The following is a 19,412-nucleotide window of genomic DNA, read 5'->3' on the forward strand; positions in this document are numbered from 1 at the left end:
CTAGCCAGGGGCGTAATTACCGCGGTCGCGGAGGTCGCCATTGTGACCGGGCCTGTCTGGTCAGGGGCCCGGAAGAGGTCCGAAGCAACCGACATCATGTTGCAGTGCAGGAGATTTTTCTCCCTCACAGCAACAGTCCGAGGCGTATCTAGGGGGAGGGGTCAGCCAGGGCATGTGAAAGAAAGGATTCGGAAGCAGCTCCGGTCAGCACGGTGAGACTGAGAGCTTCTCCTGAGCTCTGCAGCCCCGGGACAGAAGGCAGGGGGGAGGTGCGTGAAAGGCAGAGCTTCTGTAAGAAGGAGATGCTGAGGAGCGCACATTTATATCAGCCTCCCCTTTGTGTGTGTGATCTGTAGTGTGTACGTGTGTCTGTCATCTGTAGTGTGTGTGTGTGTGTGTGATCTGTAGTATGTGTGTGTGATCTGTAGTGTGTACGTGTGTGTGATCTGTAGTGTGCGTGTGTGATCTGTAGTATGTGTGTGTGATCTGTAGTGTGTGTGTGTGTGTGATCTGTAGTGTACGTGTGTGTGATCTGTAGTGTGCGCGTGTGTGTGTGATCTGTAGTGTGTGTGTGTGATCTGTAGTATACAGTGTGTGTGTGTGATGTGTAGTGTGTGTGTGATCTGTAGTGTGTGTGTGTGATCTGTAGTATGTGTGTGTGTAAGGCAGGGGTGTAACTACCACGGTCGCCGTTGCGACTGGGCCTGGCAGGTCAGGGGCCCAGCAGGTCAAAGGCTCCCGACTCCCCCCGCCGCAGCATTGAACTATACTGGCGTCTATGACGCCAATACAGTTCAAAGCATTCCCCTCTGCCTCTGACACTGCGGGTGCGTGATGACATCACTTCATCGCGCACCCGCTCTCTGCAGGACCCAGGCAGTGCAGCATCTTCACAGGTGATGGCGGCCACCATATTGGCAGAGCCTGTGGTGGCTGCTGGGTCCAAGGAACATTCAGCTCCGGATCTGGCGGGGGGCACGTGGACCGATCCGCCTAGGAGGGGCATGCCGCAGCCGCTCAGCCATGTGGAGGATCCAGGGATGAACATGGAGGTGTACGGGACCGGCGGCAGTGAAGTGTGTCTGCTGCCCGGCATCCCCGGCCTCCTGTGACACCAGCCCTATTTCCTCCCTGCTCTCCCGTGCCCCATGTCCTCGTAGGTCCCCAGGTTCAGGTCATTGTGCTCCTCCAGGCCCCGTATGCTCCTTGTCACTCCTCCCCTGGTCCCCTAATGCTCCCCATCTCCCATGCCCTGAGTCCTCCTGCTCCCCACATGCATTCCCAGCCCCTTGTCCCCATATGACCCGTCTGCCCTTCTCTCAAGTCTCCCCTGTCCCCTTTCTCACCTTGTGTTCCCCATCTACCCTGTCCTCGTAATCCCTGTGCCCCCTTCTTCCCTTGTCCCAAGTCTCCCCCTGTCCCCTTGCAACTCCGTCTACTTGCGTCCCTATCTACTCTGCCCTCGGAGTCCCCTTGTGTCCTCTTGTGCCTGTCTCCCTTGCCCCCTAGTCCCCGTGTGTCCTCTTGTGCCCTTCTCCTCTTCTTCCTGGTCCCCATAAGTCCCCTTGTGCTTGTGTCCCTTGTTCCCGTGTGTAGCCTTGTGTCAGTCTCCCTTGCCCACTAGTCCCTGTTTGTCCCCTTGTGCCTGTCTCCTTTGTCCCCTTGCGCTTGAGTCCCTTGTCCCTGTGTGTCCCCTTGTGTCAGTCTCCCTTGCCCACTAGGCCCCTTGTGCCCTTCTCCCCTGCCTCCTAGCCCGCATGTGTCCCCTTGTGCCTGTCTTCGTTGCTCCCTAGCCCCCCGTGTCACCATTGTGCCTATCTCCCTTAGCCCCCTTGTGTCCTTCTCCCCTGCTCCATAGTCACCATTTGCCCATGTCTTTCTCACTGCACCTGTATGGAGTGGCTGCATTATACTATGAGGGGGGCTGCATTATATTCTATGGGGTTACATTATATTGTATGGTGGGGCTGCATTATACTTTTGTGGGGTGGTTGCATTAAACTCTGTGGGGTGGCTGCATTATACTATATGTGGGCTACGTTATACTGTATCGAGCACTATGGGGAATACATTATACTATATGAAATACTATGGGGTGCATTATACTATGAGAAATGAATTGTACGACTTGGATGACGATGGCGGTGTATTATACTATATGGAGGACTGAGCAGTGTATTTTAATATATGGAGGACTATGAGGAGTGTATAATACTATATGGAGGACTGAGGAGTGTATTATACTATAGGGAGGACTATGAAGGGTGCATTATACTATATGGAGCACTATGAGCAGTGTATAGTATACTATATGGAGGACTGAGGAGTGTAGTTTACTATATGGAGGACTGAGCAGTGTATTACACTATATGGAGCACTATGAGGAGTGTATTTTAATATATGGAGGACTACGAGGAGTGTATAATACTATATGGAGGACTATGGGGAGTGTATTATACTATTGTACTATATGGAGGACTATGGAGAGTGTATTATACTATACGGATGACAATGGAGAGTGTATTATACTATCCGGATGACAATGGAGAGTGTATTATAATATATGGATGACTATGAACTTTGCAGTATATTATATAGAGGACTAGGGGGGTGCATTATATTATAAGGAGTACTATGGGGGTGCATTATACTTCTTATATGGATCCCCATGACTTCTATGTAAGCCCCTGATGAGTATAATGGTTTATTTTCTTTTATAAATTACATAACAATGGCAGTACGGGGGACAGATATATACCAGGATGGGGCACCGGATAGTTACGCCACTGAGGTCACACTATACAACTTTGCAATAAAGCTATAGTGTGCGAAATGAACAGGGAAAATCTGAATTTGGGTGGAAAATATTTTTGCATGGTTGGGGGGGCCCCATTTAAAAGTTCGCATCGGGGCCCATAACTTTCTAGTTACGCCACTGTATCTAGCGCTGTATTAAATATTAATATATACATATATGTGTCTACTGACATATATATATATATATATATATATATATATATATAGACAGTATATATGTTGTTTTTTTTTAAACACATGGATCCCTTGTATAGCCGTATGTCGGTTTTGCAAGCCTGCGAGAAAAACACGCAGTACGGATGCCATACGGATTACATACGGAGGATGCCATGCGCAAAAAACGCTGAAATACCCTGCCTACGGAGGATATACGGACCACTATTTTGGGAACTTTTCAGCGTATAAGGGCCGTAATATACGGACCGTATTGTCTTACGCTGAGTGTGACGCCGGCCTCAGATTGGTAAGTATTCACTGTCACATCTACACATGTGACAATTTTTTTTTCCTTTTTTTAGAGCACTTCTTCCACTGCGGCAGAGGGTCAGCAGCAGCAGCGGGGTCACGGTCGGGTGGCAAGGCCACAGCGTGTAAGTATACCTGGCTGACTTTACTGTATCCTCACTTTAGTATTCTTGAATCATCCTTTCTTTACTTTCCTCTTTCTTTACATTTTTCTTCTGGACTCCATTTTTTATCTTGACTTTCATTATTCATGCCATTTCTCTGCCTCTGTTTTCTTCCTTTTCCTTATGAATACACATATATACACAAATAAATATGTAGCGTGCATTAAAGAATAAACAAAACCTACAACATAATGCACAACTCATAATCAGCATAGTTTTTATTAATATTAAAAATGGGGGTACATAACATATACAAAAGGGAAAACAAAAACCCTGTGGAAAAGAGTGCGGGATATCACAAAGGACCAATATTACTATATAATCTGACTCCTAAAGTCAGATAAAATTAAGGGTGTGTGTGTTTCCTGAAATTATATTTTCTGAAGCCCGTCTTATTCTGGTATCTGTCGTAGGTAGTAGACGAATCATTTGATTCATTCTCCGTAGACGTGACTGACGACATAGAAGATTTCCGTACCTCTTTAGATGTAGTATATCTCCATTTATAGATCCGATTATTCAAATAATCGTGTTGGTCCCATTGGTACTTACTAACTTTTGTGTTTTTGATTTGTTTCTCCCAGGTGAGAAAACACTCCTCCATTTCCTCATTGAATTTGTCCATTTCAACCTGAGTAGCATGGACCAGGGAGATGAGGATATCGTTGTCAATGAGGTCCTCATCCCATTCTGGAGCCTAAAAAATAAATGACGACATTAATGTTGGATACATTAACATAAGGAAAAGGAACAAAACCTACAACATAATGCACAACTCAAAAAATCTAATAGGACAGACTGATAAGGGAGACTGAGTAGCAAGCTCCATGGTCCATGAGCGAGTCCCGTTGTGGGACAACCGGGTTCCCCAGCACTCGGACGTGACGATCTGGCGGCTATGGAATGAGGTGACCAAAGCGATGTAGGATGGCTGGGACAACGCCCCGACTTGGGTCCGAAATGCATTTTGTAAGCACTGCAATGCAGTGTGATGCAGCAGAGACCTTGGCCATGCTCACTAAAACTGTGTGTGATGAGAGAAACTCTCAGGAATTTCTCTCATCACACACAGTTGTGTGAGCATGGCCAAAAGTCCATTGTCTAACCATTCTTTTTTGTCTTTTCAAGAGTGCTCAAAGTCAAAACATGTTGGCGTTCGATGAGGGACCGCTTCAACAAGGACATGCGTCAAGAGAGCCATGTTCCCAGTGGTTCTGGAGCAAGAATCGGAAAGTATACATACAACCGCATTCTGGCATTTTTAAGACCAGTCCTTGCCCAGAGAACGTAAGTAGTGTTGAGCATTCCGATACCGCAAGTATCGGATATCGGCCGATATTTACGGTATTGGAATTCCGATACCGAGTTCTGATACTTTCTGTATATCGGATACCGGAATCGGAAGTTCCCATAATTCAAACAGCCAGAATTCAGCCAATGAGGAATGATTAGAAGTGTGGGCACATCCTGTTCTGCATGGTATGCATGTAACTACTGGCATGGCTGTGATTGGCTGCTGAAATGATGTCATGATGCACTATAAAAGTCACTGCCACCATTTTGGGTTCACTCAACTGTGAATTCAGTTAGGGACAGGATGCTGTGTTCTGACTGAGGGCCAGTTTAGAGATAGCGATTTGCTTCATTGTGCTTTACCCAGGCTAATTTAGCAACCGCTGTGTGAGAACCTTGTTTTTGCCTGTTCACAGGTGTCTGCAAGGTGTCTGCGTGAGTGCAGCTCACTCTGTAGTCTGGTCTGCAGCCACCGCTGGTTGTAGTCAGCTCAGTGTGCATCACTGCCTCATACCGTTCCATTGTCCGTTTCTCAATTAGTGCAGCCTGCTGCACATTTGTTCAAATTTATCCGATTAGTGGCTTCCCATCTGTATACAGCTAGATTGTGGGAAAACTCTATAGGATTGCATAGAGGAGCTTTTTTTTGCATTGCAGCTCCGTTTACGGCAGTCTGCACGGTCTCTGTGTAAGTGCAGCTCACTCTGTAGTCTGTTCTACTGCCACAGCCGGTTGTAGTCAGCTCAGGGTGCGTCACTGCATCTTACCGTTACATTGTCCGTTTCTCAATTAGTGCAGCCTGCTGCACATTTGTTAAACTTTATCCTATTAGTGGCTTTCCATCCGTATCCTGCAAGATTGTGGACAAACACCATATAGGAGCACATAGAGGACCTTTTTTCGACCTTGCAGCGCCGTTCATGGCTGTCTGCACGGTCTGTGTGTGAGTGCAGCTCACTCTATAGTCTGTTCTGCAAAAAAAAAACTAATACAGTTCACCAAACACACCACTTTACAGTTGTGTAGGCCACATTAGCTCATATAAAAGTCTAGTCCACACTTTTGAAAATTAGTGCTTCTTATACCTGTAAGGAGCTGTTCAGGAATAAGCACACTAAGCACTTAGTACTTTTCTGCTTATCTTTATCAGTCTACCACGATGAAGAAGGCAGGGAGTAAGGCACATGGGCATGGGCATGGAGCAGGGAGAGGATGTGGGAATTCTGTGCCTGCTGTGGGCACCGGTGACTCATCATCACCCAGTTTCTGCAGGGAACAGTCCTTCATGCGCAGCTTTGTAGGAGATCTCTGTACCCCGCTGCTGTGGGAAGAACAAATTGAAGTCGTTGTCAGATGGATGGCAGCTAATGCATCAACTTCAATTTGTGCCACATCCTCTCAGGCACAGAGCACTGGTGAGCACCTATCTGTCTCTTCACCACCTGCCAAATTGCCCAGGCAGTCAGAGAGCCCAGGACAGGAGCCATCTCTACTTCTGTTCTCTGAATCTCTTGGCTTGGAAAGAGGGGGCCAGCCAAGCAGCATTGAAGAAATGGAAGAAGAGGCAGTATGCAGTGATTCCTAACAGCTTTGTCTCTCTGATTCTGAAGAGGCGGGTGGGCCAGTGCCTCCGGTCAGCACACCTCAGTACATATCTGATGATGAGACTCAGGTGCCTCTTTCAGGTGCGTACTGTGCTGTTGAGACTACCCAGGAGAAGCAGTTAATGGAAGAGGGTGGTGTAGATGATGAGGTCCTTGACCCATCATGGCGTGAGGTACAGGAAGGTGGTGGGAGCAGCTCTGAGGAAGAGATTCCCTGAGCGGCCCAAAGAGGGAGAGGGAGGGGGAAGAATGCGGTGCCTGTAGCCTCCACTTCGGCACCTATTAGAAGCATGCCTCTTCCAAAAGCCAAAACGGGCACTCCCAAGACTTGCAGTACCTGGTCCCTTTTTGACACAGTTGCAGATGACATTTGCTTAGTCTAATGCAAGGTGTGTCATCAGAAAGTCAAAAGAGGGAAAAGTGTCAGCAACCTCAATACCACAAATATGTGGAAACATGTGCGGACGAAGCACGTGGTGGAGTTACAAAGACACGCTGAAGACCTGGGCCAACCAACAGCAGCACCTACCACTTCTTCAGCTCGTGTTGTTGCCTCTTCCTCCAGCTCACACACAGCTGGTTCGGCTTCCTCCCAGGATCACCATGGAAGAACCTCTGACACTTTTGTCCAGAGACCCAGTGTTATTCCACCCACAGCACCACATTCCCAGTCATCCTCACACTCCCAGCCCACTCTACAGCCATCGGTAGCACAGGCATGGGAGAAAAGGCGGCCATTCTCGGCAAACCACCCCCGAGCACAGGCTCTGAATGCTGGCATTGCAAAACTACTGTCCCTTGAAATGCTGTCATTCAGGCTGGTGGAGACTGACTCCTTCCGTAACTTGATGGCATTGGCAGTCCCACAATACAACGTGCCCAGCCGCTGCCCTGCAAAAGAATGTGGAGGGAAACATTAAACATGTGCTACTAAACGCCATTAGTAGCAAGGTCCACCTCACCACCGATGCATGGACCAGTCACTATGGACAGGGATGATACCTTTCCCTCACTGCCCATTGGGTCAATGTTGTGGAGCCGGGTACAGATCTTGCGAGTGGCGCTATATTTGTTCTGCCAACTCCAAGGATTGCAGGAATCCAGTCTGTACACATTGCCTCCTCCTCATACTCCAGTTCCTCAGAATCATCGCTGCAAGAGCCGTCATGGTCTACCTCTACCTTGACCCGTGAACGCTTACCTGTTACGACCGATATGAGCACAGCCATGGCCAAACGTCAACAGGCCATACTGAAATTACTTTCTTTGGGGAATCGAAGCCACACAGTGCAGGAGCTCTGGAATGCCATCAAGCAGGAGAGCGACATGTGGTTTTTGACAGCGAATCTCCAGCCATGCATGGTAGTGTGTGACAATGACTGAAATCTGGTGGCAGATCTGGCCCTAGGCAACCTCACTCACATCCCATGTCTGGCACATGTGCCCAACTTGGTCGTGTAGAGGTTTTTTGAGGGACTATCCGGATCTTGATGTACTGCTGCAAAAGGTCCGCATAGAGTGTGCTCACTTGCGGCGTTCCAGCATGGCAAGATCGCGCAGTGCAGCTCTGCAGCGCCGATTCCGCCTTCCGGAACATCGCATCATATGTGAAATACCCACCAGGTGGAATTCAACGTTACATATGTTGGAGCGGTTGTGTGAGCAGCAGCCAGCAGTAATGGAGTACCAGCTGCATCAGGCACAAAGAAGTCGCACTGCCCGCCGTTCAGACTTCACAACCACTGAGTGGGCCACTATGAAGGACATCTGCCAGGTTTTGCGTGCCTTTGATAATTCTATGCGGATGGCAAGTGCAGATGATGCACTAGTCAGCATGACTGTCCCCCTTATCTGCCTGCTTGAAAGAACACTGCAAGCGCTAAGGGATGATGTTGTGGAAGAGATGGAGGATGAGGAGTCACAAATGCCATCTGCTTCTGGACAGTCTGCGCGACGTGGTTCCTCACAAAGGCCTAGGCAGGAGACACTTTGTGAGGAGGATGTGGAGGAGTCAATGGAGGAGGAAGACATCTCTCCAGAGGAGGGAGTTACACAATTCACCAGTAGTCAGTGTGTAGAGTGAGGGTGGGGTGATGCTGAGCAGGCAGAGGTCACGCCTCAAGCAGGGGACAGCGTTTCTTGGCCAGTTGGCAGTCTGGAGCACATGGTTGATTTCATGATGCAGTGCCTGAGAAACAACTGCCGCATCGCCCACAATCTCAACACGGCAGATTATTGGGTGTACACCCTCCTAGATCCTCGCTACCGGGACAACTTTCAAAGCCTCATAACACCGGTGAACTGGGAGCATAAAATGCGGGAGTACCAAGACACACTGGTGCAGTCCATCATCTTCTGCAGTCCAATCGAGAGGAGTTCTGCTAATGCTTTACAAAGCAGCTCTGTGCATCGAGGTAGTGGAGGAAGCTCAGCACAAACAGGGAGCAGAAGCATGCCTCAGCACAAGGCAAGACCAGTATGGCCCAACAGTGGCAAACTTTTGTGTGCCCGCCACAAATGTCTACATCATCACAAACGGCTCCAGTCAGCAGGAGGCACCATTTCCGTCAGATGGTGACAGACTACATGGCTTGCCCTCTCAGTGTACTCCCAGATGCCTCTTCCCCCTTCAAGTTTTGGGTCTCTAAGCTGGATACATGGCCAGAGCTTAGCCAGTATGCATTGGAGGTGCTGGTTGCCCTGCTGCTAGTGTATTATCGGAACGCATCTTTAGTGCCTGAGGTGGTGTACTAACAGACCGTCACATGCGACTATCCTCCGATAACGTTGACCGACTTACTTTTCTGAAAATAAACAAGGCCTGGACACTCCTCTTCCAGATTAAATAATTGGTTGGCAACAGTATCCGGGTCTCCTGTTGTGTTCATGTTTCTACCACCTGAACTGTAATCCCTGGGCTCCAACACCGCCAGCTGCTGCGCAGAAGTGCCATCTGCACAGTCAACACATGACCCAGTGTTATTGGGTTTCAGTAACGTCAGCTGTTTCTCTGCTGTGTGTGCGGCAATAACTAAAGTCTGCTCCTCCTGCTTTTCCTGGGCTTCAACACCGCCAGTTGTTGCCCGGAAGTTCTGTCTGCACAGTCAACAGTCGCTCCTCAGTTATTGGGGTTTAGTAACGTCAGCTGTTCCCCTGCTGTGTGTGCGGCAATAACTAAAGTCTGCTCCTCGCGCTTTCCCTGGGCTTCAACACCACCAGTTGTTGCCCGGAAGTGCTGTCTGCACAGTCAACAGTCGCTCCTCTGTTATTGGGGTTCAGTAATGTCAGCTGCTCCCCTGCTGTGCGTGCGGCAAAGTTTCCTGCAACCGCCACGCTGGCACAACAACAGACATTAAACTGCTTCCCATGCAGGCCTCGGCCTGCAATCTGCTCCTACTGGATTCCCTGGGCACAAACACCGCCAGTTGGTGCCCGGAAGTGCTGGCTACACAGAGAAAAACACTCGCTCCTGTGTCAGTGGGGTTCAGTAACGCCAGCTGCTCCCCGGCTGTGTATCCGGCAACGTGTCCTGTGACCCCATGCAGGCACAACAACAGACATTAAACTGCCTCCCATGCAGGCCTCGGTCTACACTCTGCTCCTCCTGGATTTCCTGGGCTCCAATACCGCCAGTTGGTGCCCGGAAGTGCTGGCTGCACAGAGAAAAACACTCGCTCCTGTGTTAGTGGGGTTCAGTAACGCCGGCTGCTCCCCTGCTGTGTATACGGCAATGTGCCTTGCAACCGCCACGCTGACACTACAACAGATTATAAACTGGCTCCAATTTGGCCTCGGCTTACACCCTGACTGACCCAAGGCTCCAACACCGCTAGATGGTGCCGGGAAGTGCTGGCTGCACAGAGAAAAACACTCACTCATGTGTCAGTGGGGTTCAGTAACGCCAGCTGCTCCACTGCTGTGTATTCGGCAATGTGTCCTGTGACCCCATGCAGGCACCACAACAGACATTAAACTGCCTCCCGTGCAGGCCTCGGCCTACACTCTGCTCCTCCTGGATTCCCTGGGCTCCAATACCGCCAGTTGGTGCCCGGAAGTGCTGGCTGCAAAGAGAAAAACACTCGCTCCTGTGTTAGTGGGGTTCAGTAACGCCAGCTGCTCCCCTGCTGTGTATACGGCAATGTGTCTTGCAACTGCCACACTGACACTACAACAGATTATAAACTGGCTCCAATTTGGCCTCGGCTTACACCCTGATTGACCCAGGGCTCCAACACCGCTAGATGGTGCCGGGAAGTGCTGGCTGCACAGAGAAAAACACTCGCTCATGTGTCAGTGGGGTTCAGTAACGCCAGCTGCTCCACTGCTGTGTATCCGGCAACGTGTCCTGTGACCCCATGCAGGCACCACAACAGACATTAAACTGCCTCCCGTGTAGGCCTCGGCCTACACTCTGCTCCTCCTGGATTCCCTGGGCTCCAATACCGCCAGTTGGTGCCCGGAAGTGCTGGCTGCAAAGAAAAAAACACTCGCTCCTGTGTTAGTGGGGTTCAGTAACGCCAGCTGCTCCCCTGCTGTGTATACGGCAATGTGTCTTGCAACCGCCATGCTGACACTGCAACAGATTATAAACTGGCTCCAATTTGGCCTCGGCTTACACCCTGATTGACCCAAGGCTCCAACACCGCTAGATGGTGCCGGGAAGTGCTGGCTGCACAGAGAAAAACACTCGCTCATGTGTCAGTGGGGTTCAGTAACGCCAGCTGCTCCACTGCTGTGTATCCGGCAACGTGTCCTGTGACCCCATGCAGGCACCACAACAGACATTAAACTGCCTCCCGTGCAGGCCTCGGCCTACACTCTGCTCCTCCTGGATTCCCTGGGCTCCAATACCGCCAGTTGGTGCCCGGAAGTGCTGGCTGCAAAGAGAAAAACACTCGCTCCTGTGTTAGTGGGGTTCAGTGACGCCAGCTGCTCCCCTGCTGTGTATACGGCAATGTGTCTTGCAACCGCCACGCTGACGCTACAACAGATTATAAATTGGCTCCAATTTGGCCTCGGCTTACACCCTGATTGACGAAGGCTCCAACACCGCTAGATGGTGCCAGGAAGTGCTGGCTGCACAGAGAAAAACACTCGTTCATGTGTCAGTGGGGTTCAGTAAAGCCAGCTGCTACACTGCTGTGTATCCGGCAATGTGTCCTGTGACCCCATGCAGGCACCACAACAGACATTAAACTGCCTCCTGTGCAGGCCTCGACCTACACTCTGCTCCTCCTGGATTCCCTGGGCTCCAATATCGCCAGTTGGTGCCCGGAAGTGCTGGCTGCAAAGAGAAAAACACTCCCTCCTATGTTACTGGGGTTCAGTAATGTCAGCTGCTCTCCTGCTGTACGTGCGACAAAGTTTCCTGCAACCGCCACGCTGGCACAACAACAGACATTAAACTGCCTCCCGTGCCGGCCTAGGCCTACACTCTGCTCCTCCTGGATTCCCTGGGCTCCAATGCCGCCAGTTGGTGCCCAGAAGTGCTGGCTGCACAGAGAAAAACACTCGCTCCTGTGTTAGTGGGGTTCACTAACGCCAGCTGCTCCCCTGCTGTGTATCCGGCAATGTGTCCTGCGACCGCCACGCTGACAATACAACAGATAATAAACTGGCTCCCATTTGGCCTTGGCCTACACCCTGATTGACCCTGGGCTCCAACACCGCTAGTTGGTGCTCGGAAGTGCTGTTTGCACAGAGAAAAAAACTCGCTCCTGTGTTAGTGGGGTTCAGTAATGCCAGCTGCTCCACTGCTGTGTATCCGGCAATGTGTCCTGCGACCGCCACGTTGGCACAACAACAGACATTAAACTGCCTCCAGTGCAAGCCTCGACCTACACTCTGCTCCTCCTGGATTCCCTGGGCTCCAATACCGCCAGTTGGTGCCCGGAAGTGCTGGCTGCACAGAGAAAAACACTCGCTCCTGTGTTAGTGGGATTCAGTAACGCCAGCTGCTCCCCTGCTGTGTATCCGGCAATATGTCCTGCGACCACCACGCTGACACTACAACAGAAAATAAACTGGCTCCAATTTGGCCTTGGCCAACACCCTGATTGACCCTGGGCTCCAACACCACTAGTTGGTGCTCGGAAGTGCTGTCTGCCCAGAGAAAAGCACTCGCTTCTGTGTTAATGGGGTTCAGTAACGCCAGCTGCTCCCATGCTGTGTATCCGGCAACGTGTCCTGCGACTGCCACGCTGGCACAACAACAGACATTAAACTGCCTCCCGTGCAGGCCTCGGCCTACACTCTGCTCCTCCTGGATTCCCTGGGCTCCAATACCGCCAGTTGGTGCCTGGAAGTGCTGGCTGCACAGAGAAAAACACTCGCTCCTGTGTTAGTGGGGTTCACTAACGCCAGCTGCTCCCCTGCTGTGTATCCGGCAAAGTGTCCTGCGACCGCCACGCTGACAATACAACAGATAATAAACTGGCTCCAATTTGGCCTTGGCCTACACCCTGATTGACGTTGTGTATCCGGCAACGTGTCCTGTGACCCCATGCAGGCACCACAACATACATTAAACTGCCTCCCGTGCAGGCCTCGGCCTACACTCTGCTCCTCCTGGATTCCCTGGGCACAAACACCGCCAGTTGGTGCTCGGAAGTGCTGTCTGCCATAGAAAAACACTCGCTCCTGTGTTAATGGGGTTCAGTAACGCCAGCTGCTCCCCTGCTGTGTATCCGGCAATGTGTCCTGCGACCGCCACGCTGGCACAACAACAGACATTAAACTGCCTCCCGTGCAGGCCTCGGCCTACACTCTGCTCCTCCTGGATTCCCTGGGCTCCAATACCGCCAGTTGGTGCCCGGAAGTGCTGGCTACACAGAGAAAAACACTCGCTCATGTGTCAGTGGGGTTCAGTAACGCCAGCTGCTCCACTGCTGTGTATCCGGCAACGTGTATTGCGACCGCCACGCTGGCACAACAACAGACATTAAACTGACTCCAGTGCAGGCCTCGGCCTACACTCGGCTCCTCCTGGATTCCCTGGGAACAAACACCGCTAGTTGGTGCACGGAAGTGCTGTCTGCACAGAGAAAAACACTAGCTCCTATGTTAGTGGGGTTCAGCAATGCCAGCTGCTCCCCGGCTGTGTATCCGGCAACGTGTCCTGTGACCCCACGCAGGCATAATAACAGACATTAAACTGCCTCCCATGCAGGCCTCGGTCTACACTCTGCTCCTCATGGATTTCCTGGGCTCCAATACCGCCAGTTGGTGCCCGGAAGTGCTGGCTGCACAGAGAAAAACACTCGCTCCTGTGTTAGTGGGGTTCAGTAACGCCAGCTGCTCCCCTGCTGTGTATACGGCAATGTGTCTTGCAACCGCCACGCTGACACTACAACAGATTATAAACTGGCTCCAATTTGGCCTCGGCTTACACCCTGATTGACCCGGGGCTCGAACACCGCTAAATGGTGCCGGGAAGTGCTGGCTGCACAGAGAAAAACACTCGCTCATGTGTCAGTGGGGTTCAGTAACGCCAGCTGCTCCACTGCTGTGTATCCGGCAACGTGTCCTGTGACCCCATGCAGGCACCACAACAGACATTAAACTGCCTCTCGTGTAGGCCTCGGCCTACACTCTACTCCTCCTGGATTCCCTTGGCTCCAATACCGCCAGTTGGTGCCCGGAAGTGCTGGCTGCAAAGAAAAAAACACTCGCTCCTGTGTTAGTGGGGTTCAGTAACGCCAGCTGCTCCCCTGCTGTGTATACGGCAATGTATCTTGCAACCGCCATGCTGACACTGCAACAGATTATAAACTGGCTCCAATTTGGCCTCGGCTTACACCCTGATTGACCCAAGGCTCCAACACCGCTAGATGGTGCCGGGAAGTGATGGCTGCACAGAGAAAACCACTCGCTCATGTGTCAGTGGGGTTCAGTAACGCCAGCTGCTCCACTGCTGTGTATCCGGCAATGTGTCCTGTGACCCCATGCAGGCACCACAACAGACATTAAACTGCCTCCCGTGCAGGCCTCGGCCTACACTCTGCTCCTCCTGGATTCCCTGGGCTCCAATACCGCCAGTTGGTGCCCGGAAGTGCTGGCTGCAAAGAGAAAAACAATCGCTCCTGTGTTAGTGGGGTTCAGTAACCCCTGCTGCTCCCCTGCTGTGTATACGGCAATGTGTCTTGCAACTGCCACACTCACACTACAACAGATTATAAACTGGCTCCAATTTGGCCTCGGCTAACACCCTGATTGACCCAGGGCTCCAACACCGCTAGATGGTGCCGGGAAGTGCTGGCTGCACAGAGAAAAACACTCGCTCATGTGTCAGTGGGGTTCAGTAATGCCAGCTGCTCCACTGCTGTGTATCCGGCAACGTGTCCTGTGACCCCATGCAGGCACCACAACAGACATTAAACTGCCTCCTGTGCAGGCCTCGGCCTACACTCTGCTCCTCCTGGATTCCCTGGGCTCCAATACCGCCGGTTGGTGCCCGGAAGTGCTGGCTGCAAAGAGAAAAACACTCGCTCCTATGTTACTGGGGTCCAGTAATGTCAGCTGCTCTCCTGCTGTACGTGCGGCAAAGTTTCCTGCAACCGCCACGCTGGCACAACAACAGACATTAAACTGCCTCCCATTCAGGCCTCGGCCTACAATCTGCTCCTCCTGGATTCGCTGGGCACAAACACCGCCAGTTGGTGCCCGGAAGTGCTGGCTGCACAGAGAAAAACACTCGCTCCTGTGTCAGTGGGGTTCAGTAACGCCAGCTGCTCCCCTGCTGTGTATCCGGCGACGTGTCTTGCGACCGCCACGCTGGCACAACAACAGACATTAAACTGCCTCCCGTGCAGGCCTAGGCCTACACTTTGCTCCTCCTGTTTTCCCTGGGCTCCAATAATGCCAGTTGGTGCCCGGAAGTGCTGGCTGCACAGAGAAAAACACTCGCTCCTGTGTTAGTGGGGTTCAGTAACGCCAGCTGCTCCCCTGCTGTGTATCCGGCAATATGTCCTGCGACCACCACGCTGACACTACAACAGAAAATAAACTGGCTCCAATTTGGCCTTGGCCAACACCCTGATTGACCCTGGGCTCCAACACCACTAGTTGGTGCTCGGAAGTGCTGTCTGCCCAGAGAAAAACACTCGCTCCTGTGTTAATGGGGTTCAGTAACGCCAGCTGCTCCCCTGCTGTGTGTCCGGCAACGTGTCCTGCGACTGCCACGCTGGCACAACAACAGACATTAAACTGCCTCCCGTGCAGGCCTCGGCCTACACTCTGCTCCTCCTGGATTCCCTGGGCTCCAATACCGCCAGTTGGTGCCCGGAAGTGCTGGCTGAACAGAGAAAAACACTCGCTCCTGTGTTAGTGGGGTTCAGTAACGCCAGCTGCTCACCTGCTGTGTATCCGGCAATATGTCCTGCGACCACCACGCTGACACTACAACAGAAAATAAACTGGCTCCAATTTGGCCTTGGCCAACACCCTGATTGACCCTGGGCTCCAACACCACTAGTTGGTGCTCGGAAGTGCTGTCTGCCCAGAGAAAAACACTCGCTCCTGTGTTAATGGGGTTCAGTAACGCCAGCTGCTCCCCTGCTGTGTGTCCGGCAACGTGTCCTGCTACTGCCACGCTGGCACAACAACAGACATTAAACTGCCTCCCGTGCAGGCCTCGGCCTACACTCTGCTCCTCCTAGATTCCCTGGGCTCCAATACCGCCAGTTGGTGCCCGGAAGTGCTGGCTGCACAGAGAAAAACACTCGCTCCTGTGTTAGTGGGGTTCACTAACGCCAGCTGCTCCCCTGCTGTGTATCCGGCAAAGTGTCCTGCGACCGCCACACTGACAATACAACAGATAATAAACTGGCTCCAATTTGGCCTTGGCCTACACCCTGATTGACGTTGTGTATCCGGCAACGTGTCCTGTGACCCCATGCAGGCACCACAACAGACATTAAACTGCCTCCCGTGCAGGCCTCGGCCTACACTCTGCTCCTCCTGGATTCCCTGGGCACAAACACCGCCAGTTGGTGCTCGGAAGTGCTGTCTGCCCAGAGAAAAACACTCGCTCCTGTGTTAATGGGGTTCAGTAACGCCAGCTGCTCCCCTGCTGTGTATCCGGCAATGTGTCCTGCGACCGCCACGCTGGCACAACAACAGACATTAAACTGCCTCCCGTGCAGGCCTCGGCCTACACTCTGCTCCTCCTGGATTCCCTGGGCTCCAATACCGCCAGTTGGTGCACGGAAGTGCTGGCTACACAGAGACAAAACACTCGCTCATGTGTCAGTGGGGTTCAGTAACGCCAGCTGCTCCACTGCTGTGTATCCGGCAACGTGTATTGCGACCGCCACGCTGGCACAACAACAGACATTAAACTGCCTCCCGTGCAGGCCTAGGCCTACACTTTGCTCCTCCTGTTTTCCCTGGGCTCCAATAATGCCAGTTGGTGCCCGGAAGTGCTGGCTGCACAGAGAAAAACACTCGCTCCTGTGTTAGTGGGGTTCAGTAACGCCAGCTGCTCCCCTGCTGTGTATCCGGCAATATGTCCTGCGACCACCACGCTGACACTACAACAGAAAATAAACTGGCTCCAATTTGGCCTTGGCCAACACCCTGATTGACCCTGGGCTCCAACACCACTAGTTGGTGCTCGGAAGTGCTGTCTGCCCAGAGAAAAACACTCGCTCCTGTGTTAATGGGGTTCAGTAACGCCAGCTGCTCCCCTGCTGTGTGTCCGGCAATGTGTCCTGCGACTGCCACGCTGGCACAACAACAGACATTAAACTGCCTCCCGTGCAGGCCTCGGCCTACACTCTGCTCCTCCTGGATTCCCTGGGCTCCAATACCGCCAGTTGGTGCCCGGAAGTGCTGGCTGAACAGAGAAAAACACTCGCTCCTGTGTTAGTGGGGTTCAGTAACGCCAGCTGCTCACCTGCTGTGTATCCGGCAATATGTCCTGCGACCACCACGCTGACACTACAACAGAAAATAAACTGGCTCCAATTTGGCCTTGGCCAACACCCTGATTGACCCTGGGCTCCAACACCACTAGTTGGTGCTCGGAAGTGCTGTCTGCCCAGAGAAAAACACTCGCTCCTGTGTTAATGGGGTTCAGTAACGCCAGCTGCTCACCTGCTGTGTATCCGGCAATATGTCCTGCGACCACCACGCTGACACTACAACAGAAAATAAACTGGCTCCAATTTGGCCTTGGCCAACACCCTGATTGACCCTGGGCTCCAACACCACTAGTTGGTGCTCGGAAGTGCTGTCTGCCCAGAGAAAAACACTCGCTCCTGTGTTAATGGGGTTCAGTAACGCCAGCTGCTCCCCTGCTGTGTGTCCGGCAACGTGTCCTGCTACTGCCACGCTGGCACAACAACAGACATTAAACTGCCTCCCGTGCAGGCCTCGGCCTACACTCTGCTCCTCCTAGATTCCCTGGGCTCCAATACCGCCAGTTGGTGCCCGGAAGTGCTGGCTGCACAGAGAAAAACACTCGCTCCTGTGTTAGTGGGGTTCACTAACGCCAGCTGCTCCCCTGCTGTGTATCCGGCAAAGTGTCCTGCGACCGCCACACTGACAATACAACAGATAATAAACTGGCTCCAATTTGGCCTTGGCCTACACCCTGATTGACGTTGTGTATCCGGCAACGTGTCCTGTGACCCCATGCAGGCACCACAACAGACATTAAACTGCCTCCCGTGCAGGCCTCGGCCTACACTCTGCTCCTCCTGGATTCCCTGGGCACAAACACCGCCAGTTGGTGCTCGGAAGTGCTGTCTGCCCAGAGAAAAACACTCGCTCCTGTGTTAATGGGGTTCAGTAACGCCAGCTGCTCCCCTGCTGTGTATCCGGCAATGTGTCCTGCGACCGCCACGCTGGCACAACAACAGACATTAAACTGCCTCCCGTGCAGGCCTCGGCCTACACTCTGCTCCTCCTGGATTCCCTGGGCTCCAATACCGCCAGTTGGTGCCCGGAAGTGCTGGCTACACAGAGACAAAACACTCGCTCATGTGTCAGTGGGGTTCAGTAACGCCAGCTGCTCCACTGCTGTGTATCCGGCAACGTGTATTGCGACCGCCACGCTGGCACAACAACAGACATTAAACTGACTCCAGTGCAGGCCTCGGCCTACACTCGGCTCCTCCTGGATTCCCTGGGAACAATCACCGCTAGTTGGTGCACGGAAGTGCTGTCTGCACAGAGAAAAACACTAGCTCCTATGTTAGTGGGGTTCAGCAATGCCGCTGCTCCCCGGCTGTGTATCCGGCAACGTGTCCTGTGACCCCATGCAGGAACAATAACAGACATTAAACTGCCTCCCATGCAGGCCTCGGTCTACACTCTGCTCCTCATGGATTTCCTGGGCTCCAATACCGCCAGTTGGTGCCCGGAAGTGCTGGCTGCACAGAGAAAAACACTCACTCCTGTGTCAGTGGGGTTCAGTAACGCCATCTGCTCCCCTGCTGTGTATACGGCAATGTGTCTTGCAACCGCCACACTGACACTACAACAGATTATAAACTGGCTCCAATTTGGCCTCGGCTTACACCCTGATTGACCCGGGGCTCGAACACCGCTAGATGGTGCCGGGAAGTGCTGGCTGCACAGAGAAAAACACTCTCTCATGTGTCAGTGGGGTTCAGTAACGCCAGCTGCTCCAGTGCTGTGTATCCGGCAACGTGTCCTGTGACCCCATGCAGGCACCACAATAGACATTAAACTGCCTCTCGTGTAGGCCTCGGCCTACACTCTGCTCCTCCTGGATTCCCTTGGCTCCAATACCGCCAGTTGGTGCCCGGAAGTGCTGGCTGCAAAGACAAAAACACTCGCTCCTGTGTTAGTGGGGTTCAGTAACGCCAGCTGCTCCCCTGCTGTGTATACGGCAATGTATCTTGCAACCGCCATGCTGACACTGCAACAGATTATAAACTGGCTCCAATTTGGCCTCGGCTTACACCCTGATTGACCCAGGGCTCCAACACCGCTAGATGGTGCCGGGAAGTGCTGGCTGCACAGAGAAAAACACTCGCTCATGTGTCAGTGGGGTTCAGTAACGCCAGCTGCTCCACTGCTGTGTATCCGGCAACGTGTCCTG

Source organism: Ranitomeya imitator, chromosome 6, assembly GCF_032444005.1.
Source record: "Ranitomeya imitator isolate aRanImi1 chromosome 6, aRanImi1.pri, whole genome shotgun sequence".
In the NCBI taxonomy this organism is placed as follows: domain Eukaryota; kingdom Metazoa; phylum Chordata; class Amphibia; order Anura; family Dendrobatidae; genus Ranitomeya; species Ranitomeya imitator.